Genomic DNA, 16,021 nt, shown 5'->3' with positions numbered 1-16,021 from the left:
AGGGGAAAATGCAATTTTATAGTTTTGGTTCCAAAATATTAGTTGCATACTAAGGAATAACCAAAAGTGAAAATTAATTTGTAGGGAACCCTGTAGACTCTGTGTTTTACTTTTACATGACTTTTGTAAATAGCAAGTGTCATGATTTCAAATAAATATTCTTTTGCTGCATGTTGGTATAACTGATTTCATGGTCACTTCCTGATGAAACTGAATATCTTCACTGAGAAGAAGTCACATGTTCATACTGCTCGAGTGAGCTTCAGATGAGACATCAACAGAAGGCACAGACTGGTGAATGTTCATCAGGATGTGGGTTTTCATTGTGTTTTTCATCAGTGTTAAAGGTAAGATATCTAAAACCTCATATTGTTTTTGATTGTTTGTTATTTTCTTTCATTAGATTTGAATTCATTGTGCTCTCTGGTTGCTCTCTTGCTGAAACATTCAATAGTTGGTCTTTGCACTTGTTTTGTACTTTTTTGCAGTCTTCTAGTCTGGAAATTTGGTATTGCTAAATATATATGTAAATTACTGCTAATATATTTTGTTTTTTTTATGATCTTTATGTTTTTTCTTTCACTTTTGGCCATGTGAAATATCCTTGACAAACAATTTTCGCAGTAAATGTGTTTAATAACACTTGCTGTACACATAAAAATGAACAATCGCTGTTCCACACACAGTCCTCAGGTGTTATAAGAGCCCAGGTTGCTCTGATAGTGGCCTTCAGTTCTTCTGCATTGTTGGGTCTGGCATAATGGCATCTTCCTCTTCACAATACCCCATAGATTTTCTATGGGCTTAAGGTCAGGCGAGTTTGCTGGCCAATTAAGAACAGGGATACCATGGTCCTTAAACCAGGTACTGGTAGCTTTGGCACTGTGCGCAGGTGCCAAGTCCTGTTGGAAAATGAAATCTGCATCTCCATAAAGTTGGTCAGCAGCAGGAAGCATGAAGTGCTCTAAAACTTCCTGGTATACGGCTGCGTTGACCTTGGACCTCAGAAAACACAGTGGACCAACACCAGCAGATGACATGGCACCCCAAACCATCACTGACTGTGGAAACTTTACACTGGACCTCAAGCAACGTGGATTGTGTGCCTCTCCTCTCTTCCTCTAGACTCTGGGACCCTGATTTCCAAAGGAAATGCAAAATTTACTTTACTCAGAGAACATAACTTTGGACCACTCAGCAGCAGTCCAGTCCTTTTTGTCTTTAGCCCAGGCGAGACGCTTCTGATGCTGTCTGTTGTTCAAGAGTGGCTTGACACAAGGAATGTGACAGCTGAAACCTGTCTTGCATACGTCTGTGCGTAGTGGTTCTTGAAGCACTGACTCCAGCTGCAGTCCACTCTTTGTGAATCTCCCCCACATTTTTGAATGGGTTTTGTTTCACAATCCTCTCCAGGGTGCGGTTATCCCTATTGCTTGTGCACTTTTTTCTACCACATCTTTTCCGCCTCTCTATTAATGTGCTTGGACACAGAGCTCTGTGAACAGCCAGCTTCTTTTGCAATGACCTTTTGTGTCTTGCCCTCCTTGTGCAAGGTGTCAATGGTCGTCTTTTGGACAACTGTCAAGTCAGCAGTCTTCCCCATGATTGTGTAGCCTACAGAACTAGACTGAGAGACCATTTAAAGGCCTTTGCAGGTGTTTTGCGTTAATTAGCTGATTAGAGTGTGGCACCAGGTGTCTTCAATATTGAACCTTTTCACAATATTCTAATTTTCTGAGATACTGAATTTGGGATTTTCCTTAGTTGTCAGTTCTAATCATCAAAATTAAAAGAAATAAACATATCGCTGATATTAAAGCTAATAACAAACATACAGAGACTTATCGAACGCCAGGTTTTCTTTACTGCGATCATAATGTCTATCAGTTGAGCTCTGCAGATAACATTGAAAATAAAAACAATCAAAATAAAACATTTACTAAAAAAGATTAGGTTTAGAAAAATAGGCCTATAGTCATGTGACTGTCAACCGACATCAGAGAACCACAAACTATTATTATTATTATTATTGACTTAATTTTATTATTGACCTTACTTAACATTGCTACGAACATTGACGAGTCGCTCCTAACGTTGATTTCGTAGAAACATGTGCAGGCTTTTATAGAAAGGATAATTTACAAAATAAAAAGAAGTTGAATCAATGACTGCCGTGAGAATAACATGAAGTCATGTAATCAGTGGAAAAGTCTAATTACGAGTAGGCTTAAAATGTAATACAAACTAATTACAAGTACTTATTTTTTTGGAATCAGATTATGTAATCCATTTCACATGTAATCTGTTATCTAAATATGACTAAAGATTACAACAAAAAAAAAAAAAGGTGAGCTAATCATATTTGCACTTTTTCACAAAGACCACACCGTTCGGAAGTTTAATGTTTATTAAAAGTTTATTAAATATAAGGAGCAGGGAAAGGCTTGCAAAATCCAAGGAGCTCAGGGTGAGGGTGCGTCATTGCATTACCAATGAAGACCGGACCGGTGGGGGTCAGCAGCTTGTGACCTTACATGGGGAAAATGTGATTGGGTCAGACTGGTCAGATCAAGAAGTTGCAGGTCTTCATTAGTTTAAAGTTGCAGTGTGTAATATTGACAGCTAGCAGTTGAACTGGGTATTGCAGACCAAATTCAAAATATTGGAGAAGGTTTTTTTCCCTGGCCCCTCCTCCTCAGACTCGACGCTCACGTTGGTTGCCATTTTGATGATATCAACAGGAACAAGCGCACCTGACGATGGAAAACATCGAGCCTTACACTGCAAGTTGATCAGCTAATGCATACATTTGCAATATTTGTATTCTTTGCAAATTATAAACTAGCTCATGTAGATTTTTATAATCCTGAATTTGCGTCGCATTTGGGAGGCTGCTGCTGCGTCCTCAGGAGGTCGCATTTGTAGGCTGCATACGTCAGTCTTATTTAAAGGGTTAGTTCACCCAAAAATTTAATTTCTGTCTATGTACTCACCCTCATGTAGTTTCAAACCCGTAAGACCTTCGTTCATCTTCAGAACACACATTTTTGATGAAATCTGAGAGGTTTCTGAACCACCCATAGGCAGCAAAGTCATTGCAACTTTCAAGGTCCTGAAAGGTAGTAAAGACATCGTTAAAATAGTCCATGTGACTACAGTGGTTCAACCTAATGTTATGAAGTGACGTAAATACTTTTTGTGCACCAACAAAACAAAATAATTTATTTAACAATATCTAGTGATGGTCGATTTTAAAACACTGCTTCATGAAGCTTTGAAGTTTTTATGAATTTTTTTCAAATCAGTGGTTTGAATCACTAGATATTGTTGAATAAAGTCATTATTTAGGTTTTTTGGCGCACATGAACTGTTTTAAATATGTCTTTAGTAGCTTTCTGGGCATCTGAAAGTGTTAATTATCTTGCTGTCAATGGAGGCCTTACTGAGCCATCGGATTTTATCAAAAATAACTTAATTTGTGTTCTGAAGATGAACGAAGATCTTACAGGTGTGGAACGACATGAGGATGAGTAATTAATGACAGAATTTTCATTTTTGGGTGAACTAACCCTTTAAGCTGTCTCCATCTCTCAAGTGCATCTTCAATACTTATATGGTTTTTATTATACTTTTGATCATACTGCTTTTTAGATGGATGCCAAGGCTTTTTAGGATGGGTAGAATGTTTGATCTCTGACCCCTTTCGATGGCTGGCTTCCATGACTGAAATATGCTGTTTTCCACCAGCTGGCAACACGGGGTGCCGAAGTACAATTGGGTTAACTGGCAGTGGGTGGATCACACAGACCAAAACAAAAACTGACGATCCGACACGGAACACACATTTTCAAAGGAGAATGACTGGCTGTAGCATTGTTCTTAAATATCTGCAAACATATTATGCTATTTTTATGCTTTAGTACAGTCAAAAAATTACATACAGCACCTTTAATAAAAACCCATTCCTTGTCAATACGTGTTTGACTTCATGCGGCGCTGCGCAGACTGAATGGAGTGTGACATAAAAATACCACAAAAGCGACTCAAAAACGCAGCTCGCGATTCTTGATGTTAGCTAAATGGTCTGTCTTACACCAAATGTGTGAGAGCTGGCAACCCTGCCTAAACTGTAATACAAAGAATTATTTCAGCATATAAAGGGTTCTTCAGGACAATATGGTTCTAAAAAGAACTGCTACTACATGTTAGACATGTGCCGATATTCGGTAATGCGATATATCACAATAATGAATATGCACGATATTGTTATCGTGGGCACTTCAAAATACCATAAATAATAATTTATTACCAATTATTAAAATTTTTATAATGCATTTAAGAATACTTTCCCCATCAACCATATAAAATGCACAACACCGCTGTATTCTGCTTCAAAGGGACACGCGCTCAGATGTAAACAAGCCCAACGGGCAAGAGAACCACATGGCGGAACGAGTGAAGGAGACGCGCTGAATGAAAGTGCGCATTCACTCTCTGACAGCAGAGGGCGCTGATGGAACAGCAGAAATGCAGCGATTACCCCGGAAACCCCGCAAACAAAGCAACTGCGCTAGTGAAGTTTTTAAAATGCTTCAAACAGCCATTCATTTTTTTGTAATCTCAATGTTGTTCATCACAGCACCAAATACTTAATACTTAAAGACTTAATAGGCTATTTATTTTCAAACTTAAACATTTTTATGTTTTAATCTGGACTACAACATGCCCTAATGATTAGAAATGTTCTGATTATTTGTTCAGTAAAACTTTGAGACATATGGTTTCATTAGTTAACATGTTATTTCATTATTACCAAACTGACAATGAAAAATACTTATAAAGCATTAATTATTCTTAGTTAATGTTAATTTCTTACTGTTTAATAACATTACTAAAATCAAAATAACTTATTTAATGGACCTGAGATAAAACTAACAATGATCAGTTGTATTTCTTGACTAACATTAACAAAAAATAATACTTTCTGTAACAAATGTAGCTATTGATCAATCTTAGTTAATGCATTAAATAATGAGACCTTATTGTTGACCTGTTGTTCTTTATAGCCTAATTATTTTGCACTAAAATTTTACTTTATATATTTTTTTGTGTATTGTATTGTTGTATTTAAACATTCAGAGTTCTTTTTGTTATTACAAAAAGAGTTCTTAAACCTGTTATACTATGACAACACTTTTTTTGCAACTTATTTCAATATCGTGATAAAACCGTATACCGTGATAAAAGCTTCAGCAATTAATCGCAACATGAAAATTTGATACCGTCACACTGGGCTCCTGGACATGGATTTCAGTTGACGCAAACTCTGAATCATCATGCACAACTGGCAAATTTTCGAGGCGTCATGTGATTTATCTACAATTTATGGGCGGAAGTATCAAAAGATATATTATTTCTTTAAGAATAGAGCTAAATCTAAATTAGATGTTACCTCCTTGTCTGATGATAGCATAGGCATGCTACAAGTTATGGAAATAGATAACAACTTAAGTCATAATTTCCAGAGAGAAAATGCAGTTTTCTAGTTCTAAAATATTAGTTATAAACAAAAACCAAAAGTGAAAATTAATTTGTCTAATGTGAGGGAACCCTGGAGACTCTTTTACTTTTAGGTGACTTTTGTAAATGGCAGATGTCATGATTTTGAATAAATATTCTTTTGGTGCAAGCTGGTGAAACTGATTTCTTGATCACTTCCTGATGTAACTGAATATTTTCACTGAGAAGAAGTCACATGTTCACACTGCTCGAGTGAGCTCCAGATGAGACATCAACAGGAGGCACAAACTGATGAATATTCATCAGGATGTGGGTTTTTATTGTGTTTTTCATCAGTGTTAAAGGTAAGATATCTAAAACTTCATATTATTTTTGTTGTTGTTGTTGTTGTTTTCTTTCATTAGATTTTAATTCATTGTGGTCTGTGTTTGCTCTCTTGCCAAAACACATTCAGTAGCTGGTCTTTGCACTTATTTTGCACTTTTTTGTAGTCTTCTATTCTGGAAATATAGAATTGCTATATATATATATATATATATATATATTACTGCTAATATGTTTGGTTCCTTTATGACCTTTATGTTTTTTCTTTCACTTTTGGCCATGTGAAATATCCTTGAAAAACAATTTTTACAGTAAATGTGTTTAATAGAACTTGCTGTTCACAGTTCCACAGTTTCATAGTGTAAACATAGAAATGCTCCCTTAATCATGAAGGTTAGCGTGTGATATGTTCAGTACCATTGATCCACAAGGTGTAAAGTAAATATTATTTTGAGTAGGCTACGCTGTTGCGAAAAATGTTATATTCAAATGGCTGAAGTCTTAGGTTCTTCTTGGTGTTCCATGGAAACAAAAGTGAAGAAAAAAAAAGTATGTATGCATCATTTTAACGGAAGGGGTTATGATCTGAGCAGGGGCAGCAGTGATGAATATTTCCTGTGCGGTTCAGAGGACATCTCACCTACAATGAAAACAATCAAGGAAGTGAAATCAGAAGTAGACAGAAGTAGACCAAATAAAATCACTAAAAAACTGTCAACCCTTAAAGTACACATAATGTGCCTATCTATTCTGTGTGTATGTGTGTGTGTGTGTTTGGAAATTGCATCTGGATTGTTTGCTCATATACTTTAAAGTTAATACATAATTTTTTTCCCCCCCTAGCAAGTCATGAAGCAGTGATGTGGCGATAATGTAGTTCTTACTGTCTTAGAAATTTGACTTATAACTATTAGTAGGATATTATAGTTTATGACAAATAGTTAGTGATCCTCATTTGAATGCTACTTTGGATAAAAGTGTATGCTAATTGTGTAATGTAATTGTTGTGGCAAAAATCAACAGGACTCTTATTGCATAAGAGACAAACACGTCCAATTGTCTTTCGAAAGTTTTATTTCTTGCAAGAAAGGTCAGACAGTCATACAGAAACACAAGTAGCCGCAGAGTGTAAGACAAAGAATGGAAGCTTCCCTTCACTTTTATATCTCTGACCTCCAAGGCTGAAGCCTCTGTCCTTTTACCATATTAGGAACATGTTTACCACTTCAGTGTTTTTCCGCCTGTCACCCAAAGAATGAATATTTAAGCACTTCTGAGAAAAACAAAATCATTTAACCATAAGCATATAAGTAAAATCATATGGAAATTAAACAGAAACTCAAAATTTCATCCACATAATATATATCAAATCTGAGAATGCAATCTTGAGAGAGGGGAATTGTTAAATTACAGTATATATTATGATGTATAATGACAACTTGAGAACAGGTGAGAATTTGTGGTTTTGGCTCGCTTTTCTGCACACTGATACAAATAAAATGAAAGCATTTAAGTACAAATAAACAGATGTATCCTCATACATATACAGGTGCTGGTCATATAATTAGAATATCGTGAAAAAGTTCATTTTTTTATTGTAAATTATTTTAAAAAATGAAACTTTCATATATTCTAGATTCCCTACATGTAAAGTAAAACATTTCAAAAGTTTTTTTTTGTAAATTTGTTGATTAGAGCGTACAGCTAATGAAAGTCCAAAATCCAGTATCTCAAAATATTAGAATATTTACATTTGAGTTTCATTAAATGACCATCCCTACAGTATAAAATCCGGGTATCTTTTGTTTTTTGAAACCACACTAATGGGGAAGACTGCTGACTTGGCAATGGTCCAGGAGACAATCATTGACACCCTCCACAAAGATAGTAAGTCACAGAAGGTCATTACTGAATGGGGTGGCTGTTTACAGAGTGATGTATCAAAGCATATTAAATGCAAAGTTGACTGGATGGAAGAAATTGGGTAGGCAAAGGTGCACAAGCAACAGGGATGACCGCAAGCTTGAGAATACTGTCAAGTAAAGCCGATTCAAACACTTGGGAGAGCTTTACAATGAGTAGAATGAAGCCGGAGTCAGCGCATCAAGAGTCACCACACTCAGACATCTTCAGGAAAAGGACTACCAAGCCACTTCTGAACCAGAGACAACGTCAGAAGCATCTTACCTGGGCTAAGGAGAAAAAGAACTGGACAGTGAACAGTGGTCGAAAGTCCTCTTTTCAGATAAAAGTAAATTTTGCATTTCATGTTGAAATCATGGTCCCAGAGTCTGAAGGAAGACTGGAGAGGCACAGAATCCAAGCTGCTTGAAGTCTAGTGTGAAGTTTCTGAAGTCAATAATGATTTGGGGGGGGCGTGACGTCTGCTGGTGTTGGTCCATTGTGTTTTATCAAGTGCAAAGTCAATGCAGCCATCTTCCAGGAGATTTTGAAGCACTTTATGCTTCCATCTGCTGACAAGCTTTATGGAGATGCTGATTTCCTTTTCCAGCAGAACTTTAGCACCTGCCCACAGTGCAAAAACCACTTCCAAGTGGTTTGCTGACCATGATATTACTGTGCTTTATTGGCCAGCCAATATGCCTGACCTGAATCTATGGGATATTTTCAAGAGAAAGATGAGAAACAGTCGATCCAACAATATACAGATGATCTGAAGGCTCAATAGTGCCTCAGCAGTGCCACAGGCTGATCACTTCCATGCCACACTTCACTGATGCAGTAATTTGGGCTAGGAGCAAGTCATTTGCTGTAATATGTCCTGCCGATCAAGTATTGAGTGCACAAAAGAACATACTTTAAAGAACTTTAACTTTTCTGTTTTGCAAATCCATTTTTTTATTGATTTTAGGAAATATTCTAATATTTTGAAATACTGGATTTTGGACTTTCATGAGCTGTACGCTCTAATCATCAAAATTAAAAAAAAAAAAACTTTTGAAATGTTTTACTTTACATGTAGGGAATCTAGAATATATGAAAGTTTCATTTTTAAAAATAATTTATAATAAAAAAATGAACTTTTTGATGATATTCTAATTATATGACCAGCACCTGTACAGTTTCAAATACACACTGTAAAGCAGCTGATTGGCAGAATAATTTTATAAAAATACATTAAAAATGTAAACATGACAATTTTAAACCGGCAAATCCAACAACGCACACTGCTACTGAAATCTATTTTGTACCTTTAACATACTGACAACCATAATGGTGGTAAAAGAGGAAGCCACATGAAGAATTATGAAGAAGTTAATCACAAGTAGACTTTCCAAAAGCTGAATTACACTAGTACAGAAGGTGCACAGAGTCATAAAATACTGCTTGCATTTGGATCCAGTCTTTCCTCTTCCCTGCATTGACTATGTTACAGAACGACTGGCCATAAATGGATCTAGCAGCAGTAAATCTGGATTTGGCTGGCTGTGACCTAGTCTCAGCCTCAGACGTCACACCCACGGACCGTTGGCTAAATGTCTGATGCATATGGCACACTTAACTGGAAACACTTCAGGAGTTTCGAAGTCGTCATGTGGTTAGTTGAATTCTACAGGATGTCCGGGAGACACGTGTCGCCTTCTTTAACAGTCCACCTGGAAACAAATACTGCAGCGCTAAACCCCCTCGTGGAAGAAGAATGCCGTCGTGTTTCCAAGCGCTTACCAGGATCAACTAAACACCGGATTTTCAAAAGTATGTGAAGTTCGTGGCTCCATTGTTGCAGTAATCATGCACAATGCTCTTGAATGAATAATTTATAGATGCACGCCGGTCTGTTGTTGCAGGCACATTGACTTTACATTTTCACGCCTGTAAACATGACACGAAACAAAACGAACTGTGATTGGTTGCTTTACATGTCAGTCAAATATCCTCTTGGGCAGTCCATGTCCAATGAAAGCTGTGATAGAGTCCAGACCTTCTGCCATCAGTCTGAAGGTCTGGCTACGCGAGACTAGCCACGACCTGACTGACTACCTCATGAAGATCCTGACCCAGAGAGGCCACAGCTTAACCATCACGGCATCGGTTCTATTGAGAGAAATTCACCAGTCTCGTTCCGTCATGGCCGCCATTCCAGAGTCTCGTCCCGTCATGGCCGCCATTCCAGAGTCTCGTCCCATCATGGCCGCCACTCCAGAGTCTCGTCCTGTCATGGCCGCCATGCCTGAACCCTCAGCCAAGATGGCCGCCATGCCTGAGTCTGTTCCTGAGAGAGAATTTCCTGAGTCTGTTCCTGAGAGAGAATTTCCTGAGTGACAAATTTTCGAGTCTGTTCCTGAGAGAGAATTTCCAGAGTCTGTTCCCGTGAAAGAAATTCACCAGGCTGTTACCATAAAAGAGAGTCTCCAGCCAGGATGGCGGCCACACCTGAGACTTCGGCCAAGATGGCCACCATGCCAGAGTCCAGAGATGGCTCCAGTCCCAGTCCAGGGTCCAGAGATGGTTCCAGTCCCCGTCCAGGGTCCAGCGTCAGCTCCAGTCCCCGACCAGGGTCCAGTGTCGGCTCCAGCCCATGAGCCCGCTCCAGAGTCTGCTCCGCCCTGGCCACCTGCTCAGCCTGCTCCGCCTTGGCTGTCTATCAAGCCTGCCCTGCCCTGGCTTCCTGCTCTACCTCAGTCTCCAGGCCCTCTTCCCACACTTCACAGGCCTGGCCCTCCATCCCTCCCCCTGTTCCGCCTCTGCTCCACCTCTCTCCTGGCCCTTGATGGTCACCAGTGGGCACTCCACCCCAGACCATTGCCAGTCAGTCATGGACTTCATCCCCCATAATCCTTTGCCTAGACTCATCATAAATGATAATATCCAGCTGTGCATCATTACATTGTTAACCTGGCCTATATAAGCTTGTCTTTCAATCAGTCTTTGTCAGTCATTGTCTCTGCAAGGATGTAGTGTATGTTTTGCCTTGTTTCTTGTTACCTCTTGTTTTATTAAAATGCTGCTTGCATTTGGATCCAGCCTCTCCTCTTCCCTTCATTGACTATGTTACAGTAACAAACATGACACTAAAATAATGCAATAAACATTCATTAAAGTGCCCCATTATGGATTTTTATATAAAAAATGTATATAAAGTTATTGTCTCTCAAAAGTAAGAGTCAAATCTGAGTCAATTAAATGAGTCATTTGTAAAATGAATCCCAGGCTGTTTCGTTGTGACATCAGAACAAAACATTAGCATATTGCCCATCCACTTATTGCGTGCGCAGACTCCAGGGAAAATTTATTTTTTCAACAATACCACAGCAGTGGTCTTTTGTTGTGTTCCTGTCATTTTACTGACGACTGCTTCTCAAACCTCGGGGAGTTTAATGCAGGATTTACAAATCGCTTTGTCTTAAAATATGGATCAATGTCCAGTTTATTTGGACCAGCTTGCTCCTCTGAATCTCAACCTGTAAGTATGATTAATAATTGATCTTTATATTTTCTAGCGATCGTTCAAAATTCATAGTTTTGTGTGTTATGTTGTGTGACGTACACCCTAGTCTGTATGTCTCCTGCTAACCGGCTAACTCGCGTTACTGTAGTTCTGCTATTCAGATGTGTGTCCAATATTGTCTAAAAATGTGTCGATTTATGCTTGTCTGTCTTATTACTTGGAGTAATGATCAAGGATGGTGCACGACCTTTGTTTACAAAGTGTAATGCATTATCAGCTATTCATGTTTGTGCTCGGCTAACATGGGAGTTTACAAACTGTTTTTTTCCTCTGCGTTATTATTACAGTAGAGTGGAGCTCTATCTGTATTGTAATAGGATGTTAAGATGCTAGTCCACGTTAACTAGTTGAAGTATTCTCTCTGTAAACAGTAAACACTCATTGTAATGTCAAACAATGATATAGCCATTTTTACTTTGTTATTAATTATGATTGAAAAGTCTGTGTACGCATCTTGCCTAAATGTTTCTTATGTTAGAGGTTTTCAGCTTTGCCTTGCATTCTGATACAGTTCCCACAGGTGCACCTACATAAAGTATAACAGTAATGCTGCTATCACGTCTTTTAAATAATGCAAACTAAGGTGACACTTACCATAGAGAATCGTCCTACTCCAGTCGTGATTGCGAATCAGTTTCTGGTTGATCGACTACTTCTGACGTTTCATCGTCGGCCTCTGGTTCAAATTTATGCGATAAAATCAATGCTATCTTTTCTGTCCATACATTGAATACAAAGTCTTGCGAATTGACAGCTGTCATTCAGTTATGACAACGGGTGCGTGCAGTAGACCAATCACAAAGGATTGAGCCATCTGACCAATCAGAGCAGTGTAGGCTCACAGAAAGGAGGGTTTAGAGAGACTGATTCTTTGAACTGCTTCAAACAAATTGTTTACAAAACATTGAGAACTGAGGTGAAATTAAATGTATATTATGAAAAAACAAAAGTGTTTTTTGACCTTGCATGCATGTAAACCTGTTGTAGGAGACTCCCAAAACAATATTAGGAACCTTAAAAAAGGCATAATAGGGGCACTTTAAACAAAAGAAAATGTAACATAAAACCCAAATGTGCATAACTTTTAGAAACTACATTTAACAGTATTTTACTGTTAAAAAAAAAAAAAAAAAAAAAAACACATGAAATGTGTTTTCCCCCCCTGTATATAGTGTGGGAACTTACAGTTAACCTATTAGCATTTTTCAAATTACTTACCATTTCAACTGGGAATATCTGCATTTCTGCAGCAGAGAGTTGTCAGAAGTGCTTCATCTAACAATTCTATTTGACTTGACTTCTAAAGAATGAGAAATGAATGATTTCAAACACAATTCTTCAACATACAACCTATATTTAATGCATATTTATCTAGTTTCAGATTTCGTGAATGGTAATCAGGAAGAGGTAAAGACCTTGAAGGAGGGAGGCGTTCTGACTCTACATACAGGAGCTCAACTGAACAGAGACTCTGAGACAACATGGCTTTTTAAAAGTGACAGCCAAACCACCCGTATAGCACAGATAAATAATGGAAAGGTTTTTACCAGTTTTGAAGAGAGACTTACTGGCAGATTGCATCTTGATCAAGAGAGTGGATCATTGACCATTTGGAATATCAGTACCAGTGATTCTGGACTTTATGAAGTATCATTCACCATCATGTTATCCATCTCTGAGAAGAAGTTCAAAGTTAATGTATATGGTAAGTTACAGCTGCTGCACATTTATACATTACATTATTACCATAGTGTTGTAGATGATGGAAGTTACTTAATGAATAAATCTCATGGTTTCTGGAAAATGGGCTTATTAAAAGATGTATATTTCCTCTTGTCCTAAAGCACCTGTCTCAGTACCTGCTATTGAGTGCAACTCATTGGTTACTGCGCACCAATCTTCAGGTGAGTCTTTTAAGTCAGTTTATAGTTGCTATCTTGTCCTGTAGGGTCCTTATCCTGACCTCTAAATCATTGCTGGCCAAAAAGGGCAGGAGCTTATTTAGGAGTCCTTAAAGCCATAAATACTGAGAATAAAGACCTCCTGAACTTTAACATTGAAATGTAACTTATACAAAACAAATCTCTACCAGGTACTTTAAAGCAGTCACGAGCAGTAGAAGATTTCTGCTCTGTGCTCTGCTCTGTGAGAAATGATCGAGACGTGTTCATCTCGTGGTATAAAGGGAGTGAAATGGTGAATCAGACCAGCAATCCTGATCTCAGCATCAAACTCAGTTTACCATTAGAGCTTCATTATAATGATTCAGAGATCTACAGCTGCACGGCTGCAAATCCAGTGAGCAACAAGAGCGTCAGTCTTCATATGAAAGAGATCTGCCAACGATGTAAAGGTACGAGAACTACATTTAACACAAAACAACCTTCTTGCCACAATTACCTCTGTGCGGCTTCTGTTTTTCCACAAAGACATTTAATGAGACAGAAGATGTTTATAAATAATTCTCTTCTCTTTCAGATTGTCTGGATCATTGTGGCTTCACTGAGTCTCTGATTCGACTGGTTCTGTCTGGTCTGGTGGGAATCGCCACTGTTTTCTTTGTGGTTGATCATGTGAGGATCTCCTCATCTCAGAGAAGAGCTGCTGCTTCTGTGTGATGATGATACTTTCATGAGAGTTTGCAGGGTGTAACTTTTACATTGAAGGAGGTTTGCAGGGTAAAGAGTTGAGGTGTAAAGCACCTCATTTATTACTTTGTTTGGATAAAGGTAGCCTGTGTGCTAAAATGATATGTAGTAGGCTAAGTGTGACCAGTATGCTTTGCAGGTTACATAAAATGCACTTTTATGTATACTAACCTAAATATATTTATGTGTGAGTATGAATTTTTAATTTGTATGTTTGGCGGTTTGACTGTTATAATCATTAATCATGTATTAAAGTTTTGACTAAAACTTTAATAGCCTAATTTTGTTTAGTGTTTCAGAGTAAAAGCGCTATTAAAATAGCATTAGCAGACAGCACGAAGATTTTTTTTAATCAAGTATGGTTTGAAGTTAAAAGTTTTTACCCTTGTCAATGTTTTATTAATTAAATGTCTATTAAAATTTCCTCAATTTCATTATTCAGATAAAAGATTGTCAAGAACACTGCTTGAATCGAGGCGCACGTTCAAGCTCAAACCGGTGCGCAACGTTTTGCTACGGTTTCCGGGTTGAACGACGTGTTTCCTGGAAACGGTGTGCAACGGGTTTGAGATACGTTTTCTCTTGTTTGGTGGGTGTGTCAGAAATATCAGCCCAATCAGCGGCAAGATGTATATAAACCACGCGGTATTAAAGAGACAGCTCGCACAATGGGTCCAAGTAATGTCTTTTACAACTGTGTTCTCTTTTATCCTGGACGGCAAGGGGAGCGACTGTAACATATTTTTCAGCATTAAACACGTATTTATACCAATTTCATCAGGCTCCAAAATTCTTCATAAAGAAGGGTTAGGGATTATGGCTTTCTCAGCTGCCATAGTTGCATCTCTTGCGTCATCAGAACAGGGTGTTCAACGCACCACCGTTTCCGTTTAAAAAACGTTTTGCAACGTTTTGTCGGGGCTGAACGCAGTGCTGGCCTGAAGATATCTACTTGGCTATATTCAGTTACAGTCATAGCGCCACCTGCTGGCAACAGGAAATGACATGTTTTACACTGAGATTAACTCATAGAGATTTAATCAGATCAACATCATTTTTGGTCAGTCTAATCTAAAGGCCTTTGTGAAATTGTGAAGATCTTGAGTTTTCGCTGAAGGGCGTGTCTGTGGCTGACCAACAAAGTCGCCATTAAACAGGAAGCTGTTGTAACTCAGGTGTACAATGTCCAATCTGCCCCAAACTTCACATGTGTGATAAGAGTCCTGGGGCCTTATTTATAAAACTTTCTGTAGATTTCATCCTAAAAGTGTACATACACACAAAAGGCTAGATTCTGTGTACGCACCAAAATTTTCGGATTTATAAAACCATGAACACCAGAATCTGCGCAAAAATCCCTTTATAAATCCCAGTCAGCGGAAGATTGTGCATATGTGCATCTCCACCCGTCTCCTCCCCAAAATCACCATATATGGAGCTTACAACGCCTAGTTTTACTATGCATAACCTCATCTGAATATCATTTCCATGCATATTCCCATCCACGTGACACCATGGTTAACATCATCAAAGGTTCAAGACATTAGAAATATTAGATATGACTATAAATACCATTTGTGCCCTACACATTACATTGATAAAAACATCCAATATCCTTGTTATGTTTTAGAATAAATATGTCAAAATATCCATAAAAAACAAAATTATAAATACTTCAGTTGATTCATTCAATTGCATAAATTCAAAACTGCATAAATTCAAATCAAATTTGTGCAGTTTTGCTGATAAGCTGAACATATCTTTTAGGATGTTTATAGTCTATTTTTAGTGGAAACAGATCGGCCTACTTATTTATTGCAGTGTAAATACAATTGTCTGTCTCAGTGCATCACTGACAAAGTAGAAAAGGAAATGTGCAGATCTTAGCGTTTTCTTCAAGTTGTATCCTTGAAATAGTGTTATTTTTCATAATTGTTTGAAGATGCCTTCAAAAAAATTAACTTTTGATGGTGTATTGAAGTCATAAAATAATTTACATTTGAATACATTTCCACTTTTTGTCCAGACAATTTAACAAATAGCCTTGAATATAAGAGTG

The 16,021-nt window shown here is 37.8% G+C and overlaps 1 long non-coding RNA gene across 2 annotated transcripts; it reads left to right on the top strand.

Annotated features, from left to right (window-relative positions):
- Positions 1 to 246: 246 nt before the first annotated feature.
- Positions 247 to 14,385, top strand: LOC127506354 (uncharacterized). Of its 2 annotated transcripts, none has more exons than XR_007927956.1 (5): positions 247 to 347; positions 12,690 to 13,019; positions 13,159 to 13,218; positions 13,407 to 13,667; positions 13,793 to 14,385. It is a non-coding gene; the product is annotated as an uncharacterized LOC127506354 (long non-coding RNA). The 2 variants fall into 2 exon arrangements; XR_007927955.1 differs by lacking the exon at positions 247 to 347 and adding an exon at positions 5,670 to 5,864.
- The last annotated feature ends 1,636 nt before the right edge of the window (positions 14,386 to 16,021 follow it).

The sequence above is a fragment of the Ctenopharyngodon idella genome, chromosome 23 (genome assembly GCF_019924925.1).
Source record: "Ctenopharyngodon idella isolate HZGC_01 chromosome 23, HZGC01, whole genome shotgun sequence".
NCBI lineage: Eukaryota > Metazoa > Chordata > Actinopteri > Cypriniformes > Xenocyprididae > Ctenopharyngodon > Ctenopharyngodon idella.
Note: the sequence above shows the minus strand (reverse complement) of the source record. Positions and strands in the feature narration are given on the sequence as shown.